Genomic DNA, 21869 nt, shown 5'->3' with positions numbered 1-21869 from the left:
TCTCACTCATCACTTTGTCTCTGTCTCTGTCTCTCTCTCTCTCTCTCTCTTCTATCTCTCTCTCACTCATCTCTCTCTCTCTCTCTCTCACCACCCATCTCCTCTACCACCTTCACCACTACTGCAAGTGTCATTCCACTACCACCACTGCTATCACTGTTGCCACTTCACCTCTACAACTACATTACTATCACCATCGCCACCACTCCACTACCACCACTATCACCACTATTGCCACTACTACTACTATTACCTCTCCTTCACCACCGCCACTCCATCTCCTCTACCACTACCACATCTTCACCACTAATCTCCTTCGCCGCCACCACCACCACCACCACCATCACTTCTTATTCACCACCTTCACCACTACTGCTGCTCTATCTCCTCTACCACAAAAAATTAGTTCCTGATTTATAGTAACCAAAAAAAATGGGCCGCAAAAAAATATTTTTCATTGACCACAAAAAATTAACTTTATTTTAATAGAAAATATTTTTCATTAAAATATTACCCTTTCTTCTACCAAATAAAAAATAATATCATTTTTTTTCATTAAAATAAAAATGAAACAAATAAATTTTTAATGAAAAATCAAAAATAAAAAAAAAATTCATTAACTAAAAAAATGAAAAATAAAAAAAATAAATTCATTAACTACCCAAAATATATATATTTTTTAACAAAAAAAAAATGAAATTCTTTTCATTTTCCTGCAATTTCTATCTAAATTCCCCCATTCATTCCCCCATTTTGTTTCTCACGATCTGAAATCCCTAATCCCTAACCTAACACTCCCTCGTCGTCGAGACTGGTTCCCAAGCCCGATCTCTCCCAAATCTTCTTCTTCCTCTCCTCTCGCGATTCCTGGATTCACGTCCTCGAACAGATTGCCAAGGGCGATCTCAAATACCCTCTCAAATTCGATTTCATCAAACTCGTCTTCACCTTCGACAAACTCCAAACCTCCGATTTTTACTTCTCCAAAATCAGTCTCACCAATCCCAATCTATTAACTCTCCTCTGCTTGAGGTCGAGGTAATATCGATTTCTCGCTCTATATATGCATATATGTGTGTGTATGTGCGCGCGCACGCATGAGAGGATTGAGATTTATGGTGTTTGGTTTGTGAGCAAACTCAAATTTCTAATTTCAACAGTTGTTCTTCTATTTAATTCAACGAATAAGCTCTACACTTCGAGAGTCGAAGACACTCTGAGAGCAAAACTTCGAGAACGAAATTCTAGGATTTTTTCCTTACATTTTTGTTCAATTTCGAAATGCATAAGTTGGTAGGGTTATCAAGCATGAGGAGCTTGGATCAATTCAAGTCGTTGTCAGGATCTGTTTCAGGAGCAGCCAAAACCTGCTCGATTTCTTCATGGCCATCCTCAGATTCGGTTTCGTACGGTAAGTGTTCTTGTTCTTGTTCTTCATCTGAGAGATAGAGACAGTAATTGTTGTTCCAAAATGCATTCGAATCACTTGCTTCTCGAAGAACCTTTACGGATGGCTTCAATCCTCGAGCCTTCCAAGCCTGTATGTTACACAAATCCTACTGATCTCACTTATATTCTCCTTACTACTCTAACCTACATGTTTCTTTGCGTTTATACTCCTTTTTTATGATCAATTTGAATTTGAATTTTTTAGATATTTTCATGCAGTTTTGCTACTTTTATTTTTTTTAAAATATTAAATTTGCTAATTTAAAATGAACTAGGTCCTAAAAATCTCCAAGAGTCTATGTTTGTTTGTGTATTTTCTCTAAATTCGTAAATGTACATACACACACACAAACACATAATTTATTTATTTATTATTTATTATCTGCCCAAGGAAGTTGTTTTTGAGAGTCTTCTTTGAGATAGCATAGCTTCTATGTGTGCTTTGACCAACTATCTGCACAACTGATGTGATTAATTTTAATGATCATATGGTTTTTAGGGGCACTTTTTCTGGATACAATATGAATATCAAGAAAATAGTGGTATTAATGTCCTTGAATTGCCCTTATTGTTCACCTTTTTTACTGTGCTACAATATCTCCTAGATAGATATATAATGGTTGTACCTGTATGAATATGTATTCACGGCAATAGCATGAAAAGATGACACTGTATTGTTTGATCATGTTTTGGTTTTCTGCCCTTGTGTGGATATGCCTGGATATAGCAATAATATGATCAAACAAAACTCAAAATTATTCGGAGTTCAAATTATTGTAGGTTATTTACTCAGCAATTCGTGGATATGCTTTTCAAGTAGGAAGTTGTGCGTTACTGTGCTCTTAATAGTGAATTTATCGGACTATGCCATCCAGTTACCTGTAAATGTTTCTTTCCTTCCTGGGATGATATAGATGCTGAAGAAATTGAATAAACAACTGAGTGGTGAGGATTGGACATGGAACAACTTAAACACATTATGTTGGGCAATAGGATCTATATCTGGGTCCATGATGGGCACAACCTTACTTTCATCAATAGCTCATGTGAGTTGTCCTTTATTTACTTAATTTAAGTCCTTGCAGCTCTGGACTTAATCATAGTCAAAAGTATGTATAAATTTTATCTCATGGAAGTGTTTTTTTTTTTTTTAAATGCACAGGCATTGTTTTATGGCCTGGCATGGGCTTCTTGGGTATGTACTCTTATATAATAAATGTGTAGTTAACATCAATTTTGAAACTACATTCTGGGTAATTACATATTCCACCGTTAAACTTCCTCCTAAAATTTCAATTTAGTCTCTCATTTTTAGTTGAGACGACCTACATCATTATTGTAATTTAGGTTCTAATTCCTTGTAAAAAATACAAGAAAATTTATTTTCTCACGAAAGTTGTTATATGTTATAACTTTCTCTCAAAAAAATTATCTTAACCAAACACATACTAAAAAAATAAATTTTCATTTAAGGTGTTGACTCCCCAAAATCACCAAACGGTATCGGAGTAGCACGAAACTTGGCACACACCACTGCCTAGGCACGAGAGACTTGTGGGAGAAGACAGGACTCAAATCGAGTTCTCGGTTTGGGAGTTAGGCCGGATTTCACTCTAGGCAAACTAGTTTCTTAAGAAACTTAGAATTCGAGGGGTTAATACTCCAAAATCACCAACCGATGTCGGAGTAGCACAAAACTTGGCACACACGACCGCCTAGGCACGAGAGACTTGTGGGAGAAGATGAGACTCGAATCGGATTCCCGATTTGGGAGTTAAAGTCGGATTTCACTCTATGTGTGACAACCCTCACCACTGTTTACTGATAATACTACTGATTACTGCTAAACTGTGACTAAATATGATTAAGTAACTGATTGACTGAAATTCTGAACTGATTGATTGAGTGTATTAGTTTAAATGCAAATCTATCTATTTGACTGTTAATTGATCTGTTCATGTTTTATGTTTTAAACTGCAAATTGAAGGCCTTATCGGCGACCGAATCTGAAACTGACTAGTGTTTTATGCTAATTAGAATTAATGTGATTTTATGATAAATTTAGTTGAAATTTGATTTGGTATGATTAAATTAGATTAAAAAGTTGTATTACATCAATTTGAGTTATTTACCAAATTGCCATTAGTGGACAATGGTAAACCATCTATTAGTCTTGATTTACCTAGGCTTGGCATCACATTTCTTCAGCCCATTTCTTGAGCCAAACCGACTAGAGGGAGAGAGAGAGTTAGGAGAGCTTTGGTTTCAACAAAATTTGCTTGAGACATAGAAGATTTGAAGAGTAGATTGCATAATTGAGCTTCTAGACTTGAAATTGAGGACATAAGGTAGGATATTCATCTTCTCCATTATGAATTTGAGTTACTTCTTGCATGGTTCTTGGTGAATTAGAGTTTAGAGTCAAGATTTGGTTTAAAATGTTGAACTGAAGCTTAAATCATGCATGCATGTATACATTGTTGAATTTTGAGGTTGTTTTCTTAGAATCCTCACACGCATGTCCATATTTGGGTTATAGTTCATGAATTCATCATGTTTTGGAGTGAATTGACTCATTTGATCATGTATTGGAAGCTTTGATCTCAATTGAACACTTGCATGTTTTATGTTCATCATGATCATGAAGTTTTGTTTGAAAATGGTGTTCAATTGACTCACCATTAGGCTTTGATCTTACAAATTGATCTTCAAAACATGTTATATTATGGGTTTAAAGTGTTTTTCCAGAAAATGGGCTCAAGAAGTTGAGTTTTGATGTGTTGAATGTTGAGTTTCATGCTTGGAGACAAATCTGGAAATTCCAGATTTTGGATCCACGCTCGAGCAAGGAACTTCACGCTCGAGCGTACACTCTGAGTTCATGCAGTCCGCTCGAGCGAGTAAAGTAATGCTCGAGTGTGAAATGCGTGTATCTAGTACTTTGCATGTGTTTACAGTCCGCTCGAGCGAGGGAATGCACGCTCGAGCGAGGACTTGTGTCTCACACTCGAGCGGGGGTCGAGCGCCCGTCGAGCGTGAATTTCATGCATCCAGTACTTTTGCAGTCCGCTCGAGCGAGGAAAGTCAAGCTCGAGCGGAGCTCCTTTGTCTGTATGTCCGCTCGAGCGTAGAAAGCCACGCTCGAGCGAGACCCCTGTTTTCTGAAAATTCTGAAAAGTGTTTTAAAGTGCATCTTTGCATCCTTATTTCATCCTAGGCATTCCTAGGCCTAGTTTAAGGCATCTTAGTGAGGATATTGATGTAGAACCACACTGAGTCAAGATAGGGACTATGTCATTGATTCCCAAGTGTGTAACTTAGTGTGTGTTCGTTCTGTGACTGTGTAGGGTTGGCATCCGAGGACGCTCACTAGCCTATTTGTAACCCATAACTCTGTGAGTAACAATGTTGGAAAGATATATTCAATCATGAATATTTTCTGAATGATCAACTGTACTGCTTTCTGAAATGATATTTCTTACTGAATGAATGCTTGTCCTATTTGCGAATTGTATTCGTGGCATCCATAGCAATTTACTGTTACTGTACTGTACTGCTACTGTCACAGAGATCTCTGTCGGTTCTCATGTTTGGAACCACTACTGTTTACTGATATGATGGCCATCAACTGACTGTTCAGTCTGTTAAGACCTACTGTACTGTTTTGCTATGGGATGTACCACATATGACTGCTATGACTGAATGACTGATATACTGTTATAACTGACTATTTTAAATACTGAAAGGACATTCATTCTTAACCTCTTTACGCATATGTTATTTACTGGGCTTTAGTTTACTGTTTATATATATATGTAGGTGTCCAGGTACAGGATCGGAGCTAGAGCGTTGGGTTAAACGCCTTTTTTGTCAAGCCAACCAACGTGCCTCACTACGAGGTTCCAAGTGTGTTCAAGCTTAGGCTTTTTGGGGTGTCTTAGTTTACCCTCCTGTCTCTGTTTTGTAATACTGTATAGACCGATGTACCTGTACTGTACTGTTATTGTAGGGATTTGGTCCATAACCTGAATGGTTGTATATGTATGTACATACTGCTTTTGTTCTGAATGTGAATGTGTTATAAAAGTCTTTTTGTATACAGACTGTCACAGCTCATTAGACATCTTTTATTACTGTTTTGGCTTCCGCCAGCCCCTGTACTCTGTATTACTGTCTTTACTGTTAAGCAGGCCTTCGGTAATCACGAATTACTGGCCGGTTACGGTGCTAAACCCATGGGGGCGGGTTGGGGTCGTGACACTAAGCAAACTAGTTCCTTAAGAAACTTGAATTCAAGGTGTTGACGCTCCCAAAATCACCAAACAGCGTCAGTTTAGCACAAAACTTGGCACACATGACCGCCTAGCCACGAGAGACTTGTGGAAAAAAACGGGACTCCAATCGGGTTCCCAGTTTGGGAGTTAGAGCCGAATTTCTGTCTAGCCAAAATTATTTACTTAATTATCTTTGTAATTATATAGTAATTAATTTTTTATATTTTTTTGTAATTAAGATATTAACACATAATTATATTGTCATTAATTATTTTTATTTTTTGTTTTCAGATATTTCTCGAGTAGCAGTTTGCTTCTTGTGGAATGCAGGCGTGTGAAGATTGCGACTAACTTTTGTTTTTGTTATCCACAGAAGAATCATGAGGAAAACTTTTGTTTTTTATTTACGTTATTTTGAATTATGAACAACATTATGTATTTAAACATTGTATATGTATTATGCAACATTATGTAGTGGGATAATTTTACTGATGTGTTGTTATGAATGGAAGAATATTTTTATTATGGATGAATTGCTATTTTTATACTGAAATTTTTATATTATTTTCTAATTATTGGTTTCTTTTTCAGTTATTTTTCATTTAATACAGGAAATTTTGATATTTTTAATAATTTTATTGTAGTTTTTTTTTTAGACAGCACCACATCGTCTTAAAAAACATTAGAACCAGATTTTTTTGCGACGTAAGCAATGCCGTCACAAAAGATATTGGCAACAGTTGAACAAAAAACCTTTCGCGACGGTGTTCTTTCTTTTAGCGATGGCACGTTGTGCTGTCTTAAATAATCTTTTAGCGGCGGCAGGTTTTCCGTCGCAATAAAAACACTTTCGTGACGGCATTTTTGGCGTCGCAAATAACACTTTTAGCGACGACAACACAGTACCATCTCAAAAAATCTCAGATTTTTACATATTAAAGCCGACAGCAGAATTCCGTCGCAAAAAGGCAACTTTGCCATCACAAAAAAAAGGCGACGGTATTGTACCGTCGCTAAAACCTTTTAGCAACGCCCTTTGTTGTGACCCCCCACTTGCCATCGCTAAAAGTCAATTGCCGTCGCAAAAAAGTTTTTGAGGCGGCATTTTGAGTATTTGAGACAGCATTTTGCCATTGCAAAAAATCGAAATTTTTGTAGTGTTAGAAACTCTAGTTTACAAATGGTGGTAAAATAATATTATGTTCCTCCAATGTTGTTGTGAAATTTTGTATTCCTCCATTGTCACTTTGTGTTTGATGTTTTGTGTTCGTTCATTGTTGCTCTGTGTTTAAAATTCTATGTTTTTCCATTATTGTAAGTCGAAACTCTGTTTTTATCCAGTTAATTTTGTTACAAACATATTTTTCAAATGTGAATTTGGTTTGATTTGGATTTGTGGAATTGTGAAATTACATAGATTGTTAATGATAGTAATGATGATGAAGATGAGGATGTGGGTAATATTTTTTTTTTTTATGTTTAGAGTGATGATTTTTTTTTTGAATTTCTAATTTTATTGCCGCCATTGTTTCTATTGTTGTCAATCAATGTGAATGTATACATTTCACATTTTTTGAAAGTCTATTGGTTATTTGTTACTATACTTGTTATTTGAGCAATCATTTTTTATTACCATTAAAAATTGAAATAGTCATTTGTCTTTCAATTTTGTTTCATGTTGCAGTGTGAATGTTCACATTGGTATGAAATTAGTTTTTCTAAGGTTAGTTGTATGTTAATTGTAAATTATAAACGTTCACATTGCATTTTGGTATGTGTTTTTTTTTTTTTTAAGTTTTTTAAAAGTTAGTTCTATTTTGTTATTTTTTTTACTATATTGTTGGTTGAATAATTATTTTTATTACCGTTGAACAATCGAAATAGTCAATTTTTACTTTTTTCAATTTTATTTTATGTGTTCACATTGCAGTGTGAATGTTCACATTGGTATGAATTTTTTTTATAAAACAAAAAATTAGTTATATATTAATTGTAAATTGTGAATACTCACAATATTGTATTTTATATAAGTTTTTTTTTTTTCGAAAGTTAATTGTATGTTTGTTGTTTTTGTTACTATACTTGTTAGTTAAATAATGATTTTTATTACCATTAAACAATTGAAATAGTCGATTCTCACTTTTTTTCAATTTTATTTTATATTTTTACGTTGTAGTGTAAATGTTTACATTTATATGAATTATTTTTTTTAAGGCTATTTGTATGTTTATTATAAATTGTGAACAATCACATTATATTTTAATATGAATTTTATTTTTTTGAAGGTTAGTTGTATGTTTGTTATTTGTTGTGTACATTTACATTATACTTTAATATGTGTTTTTTTTTTCAAAAGTTAATTGTACGTTTATTGTTTACTGTGAACATTCACATTATATTTTAATTTTCATTCAACTTTTTTGTTGAGTTATTTTTAAAATTTTAAAATTATAAAAAAGTTCAAAATTCATAATTTGATATTTTCTCTATGGAATGTGGGAGAGAATTTCGGCTTAGAATCAGAGAGATTTTCTCTATAGAATAAAGAAAATATTCTCTCTTTAGAATGAGAGAAAGATTTTCTCTATAAATTAATGGACTATTGTTATGTATTAGTTTCAAAATAGAAACATATACAACAAAATTAAAAATGATAATTTAATCATATTATATAAAACAAGACTTAATGAAATACTAAAAAAAAAAATATATGAATTAAATGTAATAAAACACTTAAAAAAAAGAATTTATCAAAAAATCACCCAACTAGAAATTCAAAAACAGCTCGAAATTCAAAACAGAATTTTCATTTGTAGGGCCCACAAGCACCCTTTACAAATAAATTTTTACTATCACAATGTATTCTTGATAGCTACTGTTGGAGAATATTCACTCGCCCTTTCTTTTTGAGCACAGACTCCCCCTTTCGAGATACATATCGCCTCATAGGTTTTGAAAAAAAACAATTAGTGCGTTTGATTTGAATTTTTTAAATTATATTCTTTTTATTTTTTATAATTTTTTATTTTTAATAAATATTTTTTAAATTTTAAGTATTTTTTTATTTTTTTAAATATATCTTATTTAGATGTATTTAAAAAATAAAATATTTATTAAAATATATTTTAAAAAATAAAATATTTATTAAAATATATTTTAAAAAATTAATAAATACACAAAAATATACCAAAAAAATGTATTGAATTTTCATATTTTTTTATATTTTTGGTATTTAGTGAATTTTTTAAATATTTTTTCATAAAAATTATACTTTTTAAATGTATTTTTATTAGCTGTGTCTAAAAATTAAAAAAATTGCTTAAAATATTAAAGAAAGTAAAATTTTTTGAAAAGTGTTTTCAGAAAACTCAAACCAAGCAAAGTGATTTTTTTTGTGATTTCAATAATTGCAAAAATCTTCCTTCTTTTAACTGACATTATTAAGATTCTCTCAATCCATGACTGTCTTTACATGACCTAACAAAAAGTGTTGATATTACTCCATGTAAATTATGAAATGCCAAAAAGACCCTCACTGCCTTCTAATTCATCCATCTTCTACAGTCTCACTGCCTTCTAATTCACCTTCTACTCGTGTCATCACCAGTACCAACCCATTCACCATTGCCGCACCTTCCACAAAATCAGAAATATACATAAAGGTATATATATGTAAGATATTTATGTATACATATGTATATATATATCAAACATATATATATTAAATCAATTTTTTTTTTAATTCAATCAAGCATATATATATATATATATATATTACATAATGTAAGATGCAACTGACCAAACCCACCACAAACCACCCACCGCAAACCACATTCACACCTTAAACCCACAAATCTGTTAAACAACTCACCCCTAATGCCTCAACCCCACTAGATTTATTAAACCCACCACCGTTGCCTTAACCCATTTGTGTTTGATTTCAAAAATCAATTCTACAAAGAGAGATGAGGTTTACATCGAAGGTCAAAAAAATTGAGTAAAAAATCTTTTGTTGCAGTCATGAGAAATGAAAAAAAAAAAGAAAAAAAAAAGGAAAGGCAAAGAAAAGAAATAATGAAGAGTATAAAATTTAGAAAGATGGGATCTAATTTACAATGGGTTATGGGTCTTGAGAGAAGAAAGAGAAAAATATGTTGCAGTAGATGAATGATAAGAAACTAACTCTGCCCCATAACTCATTATAAAGAAAAACAATCAATTATGTTCCATTTGGTCACCCAAAAAATATTAGAAAATAAATAATAAATAAAAATTCAATCCAAACCAACACCCAACTGATACAAAGCAAAATTTTGAACATTCTTAAACCAAAATAGCAAAATACCAAACCTGATAACTTATTATTTTCTCTTTAAACATTTTCCCAACAATCCATATACATATATATATATATATATACAAATCAAAAATTAAATATTAAAGAGCACATTCTAGATATACACCCAATTGATCTAAAGCAAAATTTTCAACTTTCTTGCACTAAATTAGCAAAAAAAAATGACCCAAACACACATATATATATATATATATATAGAGAGAGAGAGAGAGAGAGAGAGAGAGAGATGGTTGGTGCCTTTGGATTTGGTGTTTCCATGATTCGAGGTAGGACTGGGTGGCCTGAACTTGATCATTAGTAGGTAGCTAAGGAACGAGAAAATCGTGCCCCTTTTCTTCTTTTCTTCCTCCTCCTCATTTTCTTCTTTTTCTTCTGATCGCAACCCATATACTGTCCCAAACCCAAATTGTGACCCAACTTTGTTTCCATCACCGCTCTCAAAACCATAGATCTAGGATTAGGGTTTTGAAATAATAAGAAGAAGAGGAGGGGAAGAGGAAAAGCAGGCGACAAATGGCAGAGGAGATGGAGTGGATAGAGAAGAATAGAAGGAGAAAGAGGAAAGACGGAGGTGGCAGACGAAAAACAACATACGACAGAAATAAAAAGAGAAAGAAGATGCCCTAATGGTGCCGGCGATGAGGAGCTTCTCTCTTTCGTTTTGATCTGCCAAACAAAAACAAAAAACAAATAAATAAATATATAAAAAAAAAAAACAAACAAACAAACAAAGTTGAACATGGTGAAGAGTGGGTTAACAATCAAAGGATATTTTCATCTTTTAGTACTCAAATAAAAGGGTAATATGGTCATTTTGTATAGGAAAATAACGTCATTTGTGCAAAATTGATAGATTGGGAAAATCTTAATATTGTCAATTAAAGTATGGGAGATTTCTGTAATTACTAAAACCACATGGGAGATCTCTATGTTTGTCAAAAACCTCTTGGGAGATAAGTGTAATTTATCCTATATTATTTGAGACTCGTGTCTACTAAAAAATAGAAAAAATTAGCATTGAATGAAATTTTCATAAAATAATTATATATTTATAAAAATATTTAAAATTTAAAAAATTTATTCATCTATTTATGGTATTTAGTGAATTTTTTAAATATTTTTTCACAAAAATTATACTTTTTAAGTGTGTTTATGTTAGGTGTGTCTAAAAATTAAAAAAAATATGTTTAAAATATTAAAAAAAATTTAGTAAAAACAAAAAAAAAATACGGAAAACAAAAAGTAAAATTTTCTAAAAAGTGTTTTCAGAAAACTCAAACCAAGCAAAGTGATTTTTTATGTAATTTCAATAATTACAAAAATCTTCCTTCCTTTAATTGACATTATTAAGATTCTCTCAATCCATGACTGTCGTTACAAGACCTAACAAAAAGTGCTGATGTCACTCAATATAAATTATGAAATGCCAAAAATACCCTCAGTGCCTTCTAATTGATCCATCTTCTACAGCCTCACTGCCTTCTAATTTACCTTCTACTCGTGTCATCACCAGTACCAACCCATTTACCATTGTCGCACCTCCCACAAAATTATAAATATACATAAAGGTATATATATGTAAGATATTTATGTATACATATGTATATATATCAAACATATATATATTAAATCAAATTGAGATCTATATATATATATATACATTGGGAGATGTGTCCCTAGTACCTAAATTGAATAAAAAAATAGCCCCATCACCCTTCCTAATGGCTGGCCACCCTACGAAGATGTGAGGAACCTATTTGCAAGAATTGTAATCATGGTCTTCTAGAAACCCTAACACCTAGTACCCCTAAACTTGGGGTTTTGTTTCCAATGCTAGTTTCATTTCAACTTAAGACCAACTAGATATTGTCTAATCCCATGATTAAGCTCCCTAATCACTCCTATTCCATTAGACTCCAAGTAAATCCTAATTTTTCCATCCAATTCCAACTAGTGGGCCTTTATGTCTTTTTACACCAAAATTTGCCTATAAATATCACCACTTCCTAGCATGGTAAACACAAGCAACACACTCACACACACATTCGGCCTAAAGGAGAGGTAGGAGAGCAAGAGAGAAGTCTTGAGAGGGAGAGGAAGGAAGAAGAGAGCCATCTTGTTCAAAGCTTAGCAAGTAAGCCACAACACAACCTTCTCTTTCATTTTTCCTTTTTCAAATACATGTTCTTAAAGGTTTTAAATAATGTTTTTAGATGTATTATTGATTAGTTACTTGTGTTAAAAATGATAAGAGTTGAGCCTTGATCCTACCTCTCTTGGATTTTCCCTCATTTCGGCACAAAACCACCTTTTTCATACCAATCTCTCAAACTTTCCAAAGGCACACTGTAGACGCGCCCTTGGGCCTCACTACAGTTCGGACTCAATTTGTCACGGTTCTTAATCTAAACCAAAGAGTTCAAATCCGGCAAATTGTTTTGAGAAAAATAGATTTTTAGAAAAGAAGTGCCAAACATGGACTACTTTGCCAGATACAGAGTCACCACCTAAATATTTTTTATAGGGGAATTTAGGAAACCCTGACTCGGTGCCAAAGGCCACGTGTCCGTCATCACCAAAGTTGCCTCGGCTCGGGAACTTGGGTATGATTGGGGAAGGTCAGCTATGAGCACCCCCTCTCGCCCGATCCGAAGATCGGCCTCTACTAACCGTGATATCCTATTTTGAAAACGTTATGCTTTCTTATTCCGGTTATTAGCCTAGATTTATTACGTTATGCGCACAGCAAACAAGTATAGACTAGATCGCCTAATTTGAAACAAAATATTGCATATCTGTTTGTTTGGAAAACGCTTTGGAATTTGTTACTCACAAGTAGGCTAAAGTACGGATTTCAACGAGTTATCCCAACTCAAACAATCCAACCTTCATCCGCAAGCATTCAAGCAGTTCATCAAATAAGCATCTAGCCTCATGGTAATCATGTTATTATGGCAACACTCACACGCATGCGGTATGCTAAAGCATAAATGCTTACCGAGTACTCCAAGCCAGAACAGAAGCTAGTTAGTAATCATGTTCATGATCCTAGTTCATGTTGAGATGGCTAATGCAACACATGCAAGATGTAACTACAATAGGCTCGGCTATCCTAATGATGGCATGTGAAATGCTGCAACTAACATGTATTCAACTTGAAATTGAAATACAAGTGCAGTTAGTATGATGTACCGAGCCCGGTGCATGTAGGACAAATATATGGATGCACGCATGCATAGCATAAGGTATGCTAATTTAAATATGCCCTAATACTAACCATCAAAAGCAGGTAAGTAAAAGGGAGAAAGAAGTGGGAGATTGGAAGACATGCACACACGCACCCATACTTATTACAAGTTAGCCCTCACTCGGAGGGACCGAAAGAATAATACAATTTAACTAACTAACAAGCTAATTAAATATTACAAACCACCTAATTAATTAAGCAAATAAATTAATCTAATTTAAGCAATAAACAGCCTCAGGAAGAGGGTCCAATGCGATGCGTGCTCGGCTCCGCTCTGAAAGTCACTGTCATGCACAAGTTGCCTCTACTTTGACTGTTCTGCTTCTCTGAAGACTGCACAAGTCCCAGGGTTGCTTCTCTGAGTGCTGTGGACCACCACCGGCCGTGAGGAATAGTCACCGGCCATGTAGAATGGTCATCGGCCATAAATCAATCCATCGGCCACTTATGGATGGCCGGTCGGCACTTAAGATGGCCAGCCGGCCAAATCTTCCTGCAAAAACTGGTTTGACAGCAGCAGAGGACAGAACTTGGCATGGCAATGCATTTCACGCAATGTATGCACCAACCACACTCCTTATCATATTTATGACTCAAAGGAGGATGGGCCTCGATTCTTGGGCCACCAATCACGCATTTCCATGCATGATGGCCCAAAGAATCAAGTATGCATGTTGATATGGAATGCAATGCACATAATCAAGCAAATTGAACTCAACCTCTATCACAAGCAATTCAAGAGGCGAAACATGCATGCCAATGCAATGCAATCCTAAGCATGTCGACTAGTATGCAACATGGACAATGCTAAGAAGCATACAAGGCATACAATGGTCATGCAAGGTATAGGGCATGAGACGATGCAACTAACAAGTATGCAAGGCACAATGTGGGTGTTCGAGCATGCAAGCAAGCATGTGACTTCATTCAATCATGCAACTCCAATCATGCAACAACACACAAATATGCAACAACATACAAGGTGGGCATACAACAACATGCAAAGGGGTGGGCTTAAACTAACATGGGTAGCTTGCAAGCTTGCCAAAATCAGTGGCCAATACTATGGAAGTGAGGTCCAACACACACACACACGTGCATGCAAATATGGTCCAACACTTAAGCATATGAAGACAACTTGTAAGTACAAAAACATGGACTAATGACATGTAACATAAGCTCTGAAAATCATGTTAAAATGGTGCCAAACCAAGCCAACAAGACAAGCATAAGCATGCAATTAGAGGTCCAAAACTCAAGGCAAGCTAAGGAGGTATTGAACTACCCTTAGCAAAACCAAACATGGCATGAATTAAATGACCAAAAATAGAGTTTTAGCATATTAAAACAAAGCCTAAAGACCACTTAGATGGCATCTAAATGACTTAAATTCAAGGGCATGCACAATGACCAAACATGGAGCATAAGGCACAACCTCATAAGGCATCAAAGAGGCATCAAAGGCAAGTATGCAAGCATGTCATGAGGTCTAAAATAACATACCAAGTGATTCCAAACCACTGAAACAAAGCAACGATGGCATGCTAGAGAGGCCAAAGCTTAAGGCATTCAAGAGGGATTGCATGGTAGCTATACAAAGCAAGACATGAATGACTCAAATGACCTAAAATAGTCCCTTAGCACATCAAAATATGCATGTAAGTTTCACAAAGCTTAGTCAAAACACATGAGCATGGTAGTCTAAATGCTATGCATGTATTGAGGCAAATCATGGCATTACAAGGCATGTATGCTAAGCAAGCATGGTGTACCAAAACCAACTAAAAACAGAGCTATATCATTACATAATAAGCATAAATATCAGTCAAGGCATGGCCAACATGAACCTAAACATGATACTCACTAAAGAGGCAAAAATGGCCCTTTTCAAGGACGACAAGGAGAGGGGGTGGCCCTCTCCTTCCTAGGATCTCAAGGCACCATCCTCACCTCTGAAATCCCTCAAGATTTCAGTGGTGAGGAGGCCCAAACACAATGGTCCCGGAGCTCACCCAAAATGGCACAAAACAAAGGCCAAACAAGCCTTAAGAGGGGTCAAACAACCCCAAAGCTTAAAACACCCTTAACAAACTATTTAGAACAGATAAAAACAAGACTTTTCTATGTTATATGTTAAGCTCAAAAACAGATGTAAGATAGGCTAAAAAGCTTTGCAAAAATGGGGTAAAAAGGGACAAAAGTCTTACCCTTGTAGACCCTCTTCACAAACAATGTTCCAGCAGCTCTTTTGGTTCCAAACCAGTCCAAAAGCTTCAAGGAAAGACCTCTGGTACCTCAGTAACTAAGAAAAGGTGTGATGGTGGGTGTTTGTGCACAAAAATGAGACTAAAACACACACTAAACACAATAGAGAGAGAGATACAGAGATAGAGGATATATGTAAACCCTAACCCTAAAGCTCAAGCTCTGAAAATGTTGTCTAAGTTGTCTAACCCTAGAACAAGAGAGAAGGGGTTCTCTTTTATAGACCATTAGTCTTGTAAAGCTTCCAAAGGAAGCTAACAAGAGGGCAATCCCTCCATACACGTATGGAGGGGGTGACAGTGTATGCCAGCTGCACAAAAATATCTGCAAAAGCAGATGCACAGTAGTCGGCCGGCCAAAAATGCAATTGACCAAAAAAAGATAGCCGGCCGGCCATCTATAGTGCCGGCCGGCCAAACATTTGGCCGGTGGAAGCAAAACACAGCCGGTGGCCTCAAGCCATGGCCGGTGATGTGTGGGGATGGCTCACAAGCCATTCCCTGCCCCTCCAAGGCAAAACACAAGTGTTTGGTGCAAAACCAGACATAAAACAGTCGAGTCGAGAGGTCCTGAGGCAAGGCGCGTAGCCGAGACCTCCGGGAACTCAAGACGAACACAAACAAGGATGATCACCGGGTGTTCAAGCGGTGACGTCCAAGTCTTGAGGACGGTCAAAAATGGGTGTCTACACACACTTTCAAGAAAATTTTCTGAGTTAAATATAAGTTAGTTTGCATGTTTTCATCACAAAAGAGAAGAAAATTTTCCCTTAGTGGATCCCTTTTCTCATAAAATTTCTTGTTTTGGGCATTGTACCTTAGAATCTGTTTTCGCAGCCCACTTTCAAAATTTCTAGAAAAATGTATAAAATTATTCTGGACCTCTATTTTATTTCAAAATCTTCCTTAAGGAGTTATCTTTCAAATAAAATTGGTTTCATTGAAAAATAGTGAGCGGTTTGCAAGAAAATCAAATTTTCGTAACGATCAACGAATCTGGACAGCGCTGGAGTGTTTTCTAAATAACTTAAAATCTAGAAAAGCTATCCCATTTTCGAAATATGTTCTGGAAACTATATTAAATTCTCTACAAACCATAGGAAGGCCGAGTCCGGTAAAAATTCTAAAATAGCCCTTTCATTCTAATCCTTATGTGATATTGAATTTGGAAATTCTATTCTGCATGGATGTTTTATACTCCTGTGTTCATGACAATGCTTATTAGCTTATGATCATATCTTGGCATGATATTATATGTGTTATGGTTATGTTCTTTATCTTCTTCATCTTAATGATGCATGCTTATGTGGATATTATTATATTGTTAAGTTGGTCTAACATTACATTTGACTCAACGGAAAACTTAATTGGGATGGTATTGAGTTTTCAATCACTTGAGTAATGAAATGATGATGATGTGTGATGTATAGATTGTTGGGATGCGTTCCCTATTTGGAACCTAAGTCTTGTGCAAGTGGTTTTCGGAACACTTGAACGGAGCGGTTGTATTCGGACCCTATGTGGTTTGGTGTGTGGAGGGATTTGGGCAAGGCTCATTGTTACCGTCTCTTTTGAGACCCTGCGGTTGGCGCTACGGGGTATATAACCGTTGGTAGGCATCCGAGGTTAGTTCTGCAACAAAGAAGCAAAAGAGGGGGCATACCGAATAATCCGCGTCTGATTCTTGTGGTTGGGAGGACGAAATCTCTTTGGGGGATTTCTAGTTTACTAACATCTCACTTATAACCCTTTATTTATTTAGTTGAGTATCATGCTTTACTACTTGATGTTATATTTGTGATTGTGTATTGGACTAGGAAAAAGGGACGAGGTGTGTGTGTGTTTACTGGGCATTCAAAGCTTACGGCGTATCATGCCAGGTGCCGAAGAGGAGCTTATAGCTGGAGACGACGAGCCTGAAACCTTCGAAGACTTTTGGCTATCTTAGAAAAGCAGATATTACCCTTTTGATATTTTGTAAGGTTCATATGAAGATTTAAACTTTCTTTTGGGATGTAATGTAATGGAACAAGCTTTTGAAATTAAGGGTATTCGTGGTTGTTATGTACTTATATTCTAATATTTATATGTATATACCTTATCGTTGCTTATGTGTCATGACCCAAACTCGCCCCCATGGGTTGAGGACATAACCGGCCGGTAATCATGAGATTACCTACGGCCTCAAACCAAACCAAACGTATTTTAACAGAGTTAAAGGGGGCCAAACAGAAGCAGTTCAAAACTTTGTCCGTAGAGTTGTGCTTACATGGCACATCCAAACAACCAAACACATATACATTAATAACTCACAACAGAAATACACTAGCATAAGTTCTGTACAAATAGGATCATCCAAAAACTAAGTCAACCCATGAAAACTATATACAGACATATGCAAAGTCCTCGCCAACATGACAAAAATAACATAGCATAGCAGAAAGGCGAAGACGAGTCTCGTGCGTGAGACACCGGGGCTGACTCTCCAAAACTCGGTTGTTCCACACAAACTTCATTGGGGCTGGGTCTGGAACTCTCTTAGCTCACCTACAAACACATGAATGAGCGTGAGCGATAGCCCAGTGAATAATATCAAATAAGAAGATACAAACGATATGTAGAACAACATACTCCGAACGGCCTTGGGCCCAATTCACATTTTTATTTAACATTTATATACACAATTTAAGTCAAGTGACTGTGGTTTCAAACATACTGGCCTTTGGCCCATTTATCTTTCATTCCTGTCAAAACGGCCTCTAGCCCACTCATTTATGTCCAAACAGCCTCTGGCCCATCCATTCATGTCAAAACGGCCTCTGGCCCATCCATTCATGTCAAAACGGCCTTCGGCCCATCCATTCATGTCATATCAAACATTTGTCCATAATTCAAACCGACAACTTATAAGGCTTATAAGAAATAAGCAATTAGACAAATGACGAGTTTCAAATATCGATATTACTCACAGTGATCAGCTTGTGGATTTGCCCTAGAGCTTGATCCTACACATCATATAGCAAATAAGGGTCACAACCGATTCAATCCGTTCTTTAATTCACATATTCCTCTTTAGGCTCCATTCTTATCTCTTTAACTTAATTACAATGTTTAATGCATGCCTAAGAGTGCTTGCAAGTGAAAGAGAACGGAAAACGAAACACAAAATACACTTTCAAAATTTCAAAAAGCAGGGTCCCCACTCGAGCGTAGACTTTCCCGCTCGAGCGGACCCATGAGGTCTGCAAAAGTACTGATTATGTCATTTTTACGCTCAAGCGTGGAACTTGGATGCTCGAGCGGAAGTCCATCCTACATAGCTCCCTGCTCGAGCGTGAACTTCCCCGCTCGAGCGAACATCATGGTCTGTAGAAAATACTGGGAGCACGAAATTCACGCTCAAGCAGCGGTTTCCTCGCTCGAGCGGACATCAAATTTTTGGGTTTTCCGGAATGTGTTCTTGAGCTCAAATTCGACATTTCAACCACATTTATTGCATATGATGGCTCAAATCTCACATATGCTTGTACTAACATGGTACCAACACCAAATTACAACACAATGGAGTTCAATTTCACGAATTGATCACATGCATGTCCCAAATTAACTCAAACTCATGCATTCAAGGTTCCCATTTTTAATAAACAACATTCATGCCCATTTTGACTTTCATTTTCACTTCTAATGATGCAATTAGTGCTCATTCCCATGAAACTCAACAAAAACATGCTTGCATGTGGGATTGCACTTCCAATCGTTCATAATTTACAATTTACATGCTAGATTTTGTGATTCCATAGGTATTCTTTACATGCATGCACATATCAAGCTTTCATTCCAACAAAACCAACTCAACTCATGCTCTTGGTTACAAACAAACCTTGAACACACAAGATTACACATTAAACTCATGAATTCAATAATCAATTGCTTACCTAGAAGCCCAATCTATGGTTAATTCTTGAACTAGACTTCAAATATCCAAGCTTGAGTCAAAATTGCACAAGTCTCTCCCTTCTATCTCTATGGCCGGCTCCCTCTCTCTCTCAAGGCACCAAAATCAGATTTTTGAGTTCAAAAGAGGCAATGAGAGTGTATATGGCCTCACACATAAGGCCCCACTAACTATTATTTAATAACATTAAATAATTGGGCACTAAATCATCAATTTAATCAATTTAATCCGACCCGAATAAATTTTCAATTAAATTTCACCGTAGGCTCCAAAGATTACACTAATCACAATGGCGCAATCAATTTCGGGTTCTGTGGCCGATAAGGCCCTCAATTTAATTTCCAAAGCAAATAATCAAACAGATATTCCTACAGTGAACAGATAGAAATTCAAAACTAGGGGTGAGCAACGGATATACCGATCCGCCAAAACCAACCGAACCGAGCCGATCCGCCACATTTTGGATGGATGCGTGATGACGAGCGGATGGTTGCGGATTGATTTTCTCCAATCCGCCAATCTGGGGGACGGATGGCGGATTTGAGATTCCTTTGGCCGCAATCGAACCGCCAAACCGTGAACACCCCTAATAATTTATAAAACTTTGTGTTTTTAGTTTGTTTAAATATTATGTTTGTTTTTTCAATTAAAAAAGAGTTTAAATATTCTGTTAAAAAAAGTTTTCAACTTGAATATCTTTTTTAAATTGAAAAAAATAAACGTATTATTTATCTATATTTTTTGATTTTTAAATCTATCTCTAAAAATAATAAATAAAAAAAATGATATATGCTGGTTTGTTTTTGTTTTCAAAAACAGATATAGATGTAACAATACAGAGATATACAATCTCTACTACTGCTCTATTTATAGTTTTGGTGGTTTGAATTGTTTTTATATTTTAAGAACCACAGATTGTAACACTTTATGTAGATGAGACATACTGTGATTGTAGTATGTGGATGAGGCATGCAGTGATTGTGATATTCTAAAGTTTCAAATTTTCTTGCTTTGGATGAGGCATGCAGTGATTGTAATATTTTTTTTAAGTCATTAACTATAATACTTTTATTTTTTTGAGGAAGAGCCCAAGTTGAATTATGTTGAAAATTTATAAAATTTTAAACTGTCAAACCGATTCGCATCCATCCGCCAAACCGCCAATCCGCTGGCGGTCGGATGCGGATTGATTTTCTCCAATCCGCCAATCTGGCGGACGGATGGCGGATTGGAGGTTCCGTGGCTGCAACCGACCCGCACCCACCCCTATTCAAAACCACATATTTCATACAATGGCACATGAAATCATATTAAACACATAATCATACTCAAATTAAGAACCAATTAGCATACTACGGAACAGGGGCATCACATTATAAGACCTTGTATTAATACTTTTTAAGATCTGTCAAAAGGGTAGTGCGCTGCCTAAGAAAGCCGGACTTAGAAGAGAGGCTAATTTGACTCCTCCAGCGATCTGAGATCTTACTTGGTTATTGACCATAGGACTCATTAGTGACTCTCCCTTGACTACAACCAATAGTGTAGATTCGGGGCATCATAATTTGGTATCAGAGCCAAGGTTCAACCCTTACCCACGCGTTTCGACCTGCGGTTAGAGATTACCTTGCCTCGACTATGTTATATTATTATAACACTATATATTCTATCATCTAAAAGACATCAAAAAAATAGAAATTTTCTTTACTTACCTTAGGGCGTTTCTTCGAAGTCCGGGCATAGCAATATCAATTCATGAGGACGTATTTCGGGATCGGGAGGTGGTTTTAACTCTGGACAATGCCTCACATCGCACAGTAGGGGTATTATTAGTTTTATGCGTCTTTTATCAATCGTCATACCCTCATCTTGTATTCGTAACCTTTATTCGATGTCATCATTTTCCAAGATTAAGTCCTGTCCACCTAGTCCTATTTTATATACTACTATTTGTAAAATTGACCTCTATGACCCTGATCACATTGAAGTTTGAAACCATAGTATAATACCATTCATTCGTATTTCAGTTGATTCTTATGTTAATTGATGCCATAACCGCTTCATATCCTTTCATTCCTTCTGTTAGTCCAGTCTAAAACTCTTGTAGTTATTATTTTGCCTATATATATATGAAGTTGTACTATGTGAACCCCCTGGGATAATTAAACTCTAACTTAAGATTAGTTGATTACCCATAAGGAATTGTCTATGTAGTTAGAACTCGACTTATGCCTTACCCCATTCAAGGAACGACAAATGGTGGACCACACTCCGAGACAAGTAATAACACGAGCTCGCAAGCAACGATAAGAATGCGGTACCG

At 35.8% G+C, this 21869-nt stretch overlaps 1 long non-coding RNA gene across 1 annotated transcript; it reads left to right on the top strand.

Annotated features, from left to right (window-relative positions):
- Window positions 1-755: 755 nt before the first annotated feature.
- Window positions 756-5544, top strand: LOC114317758 (uncharacterized). Its single transcript, XR_014338803.1, has 4 exons — window positions 756-1038; window positions 1291-1411; window positions 2364-2495; window positions 2612-5544. It is a non-coding gene; the product is annotated as an uncharacterized LOC114317758 (long non-coding RNA).
- Window positions 5545-21869: the final 16325 nt, after the last annotated feature.

The sequence above is a fragment of the Camellia sinensis genome, chromosome 8, assembly GCF_055761805.1.
Source record: "Camellia sinensis isolate YWXY chromosome 8, ASM5576180v1, whole genome shotgun sequence".
NCBI classification, from domain to species: domain Eukaryota; kingdom Viridiplantae; phylum Streptophyta; class Magnoliopsida; order Ericales; family Theaceae; genus Camellia; species Camellia sinensis.
The sequence above is the reverse complement of the archived record's forward strand: the minus strand, read 5'-3'. Positions and strand labels throughout refer to the sequence as shown.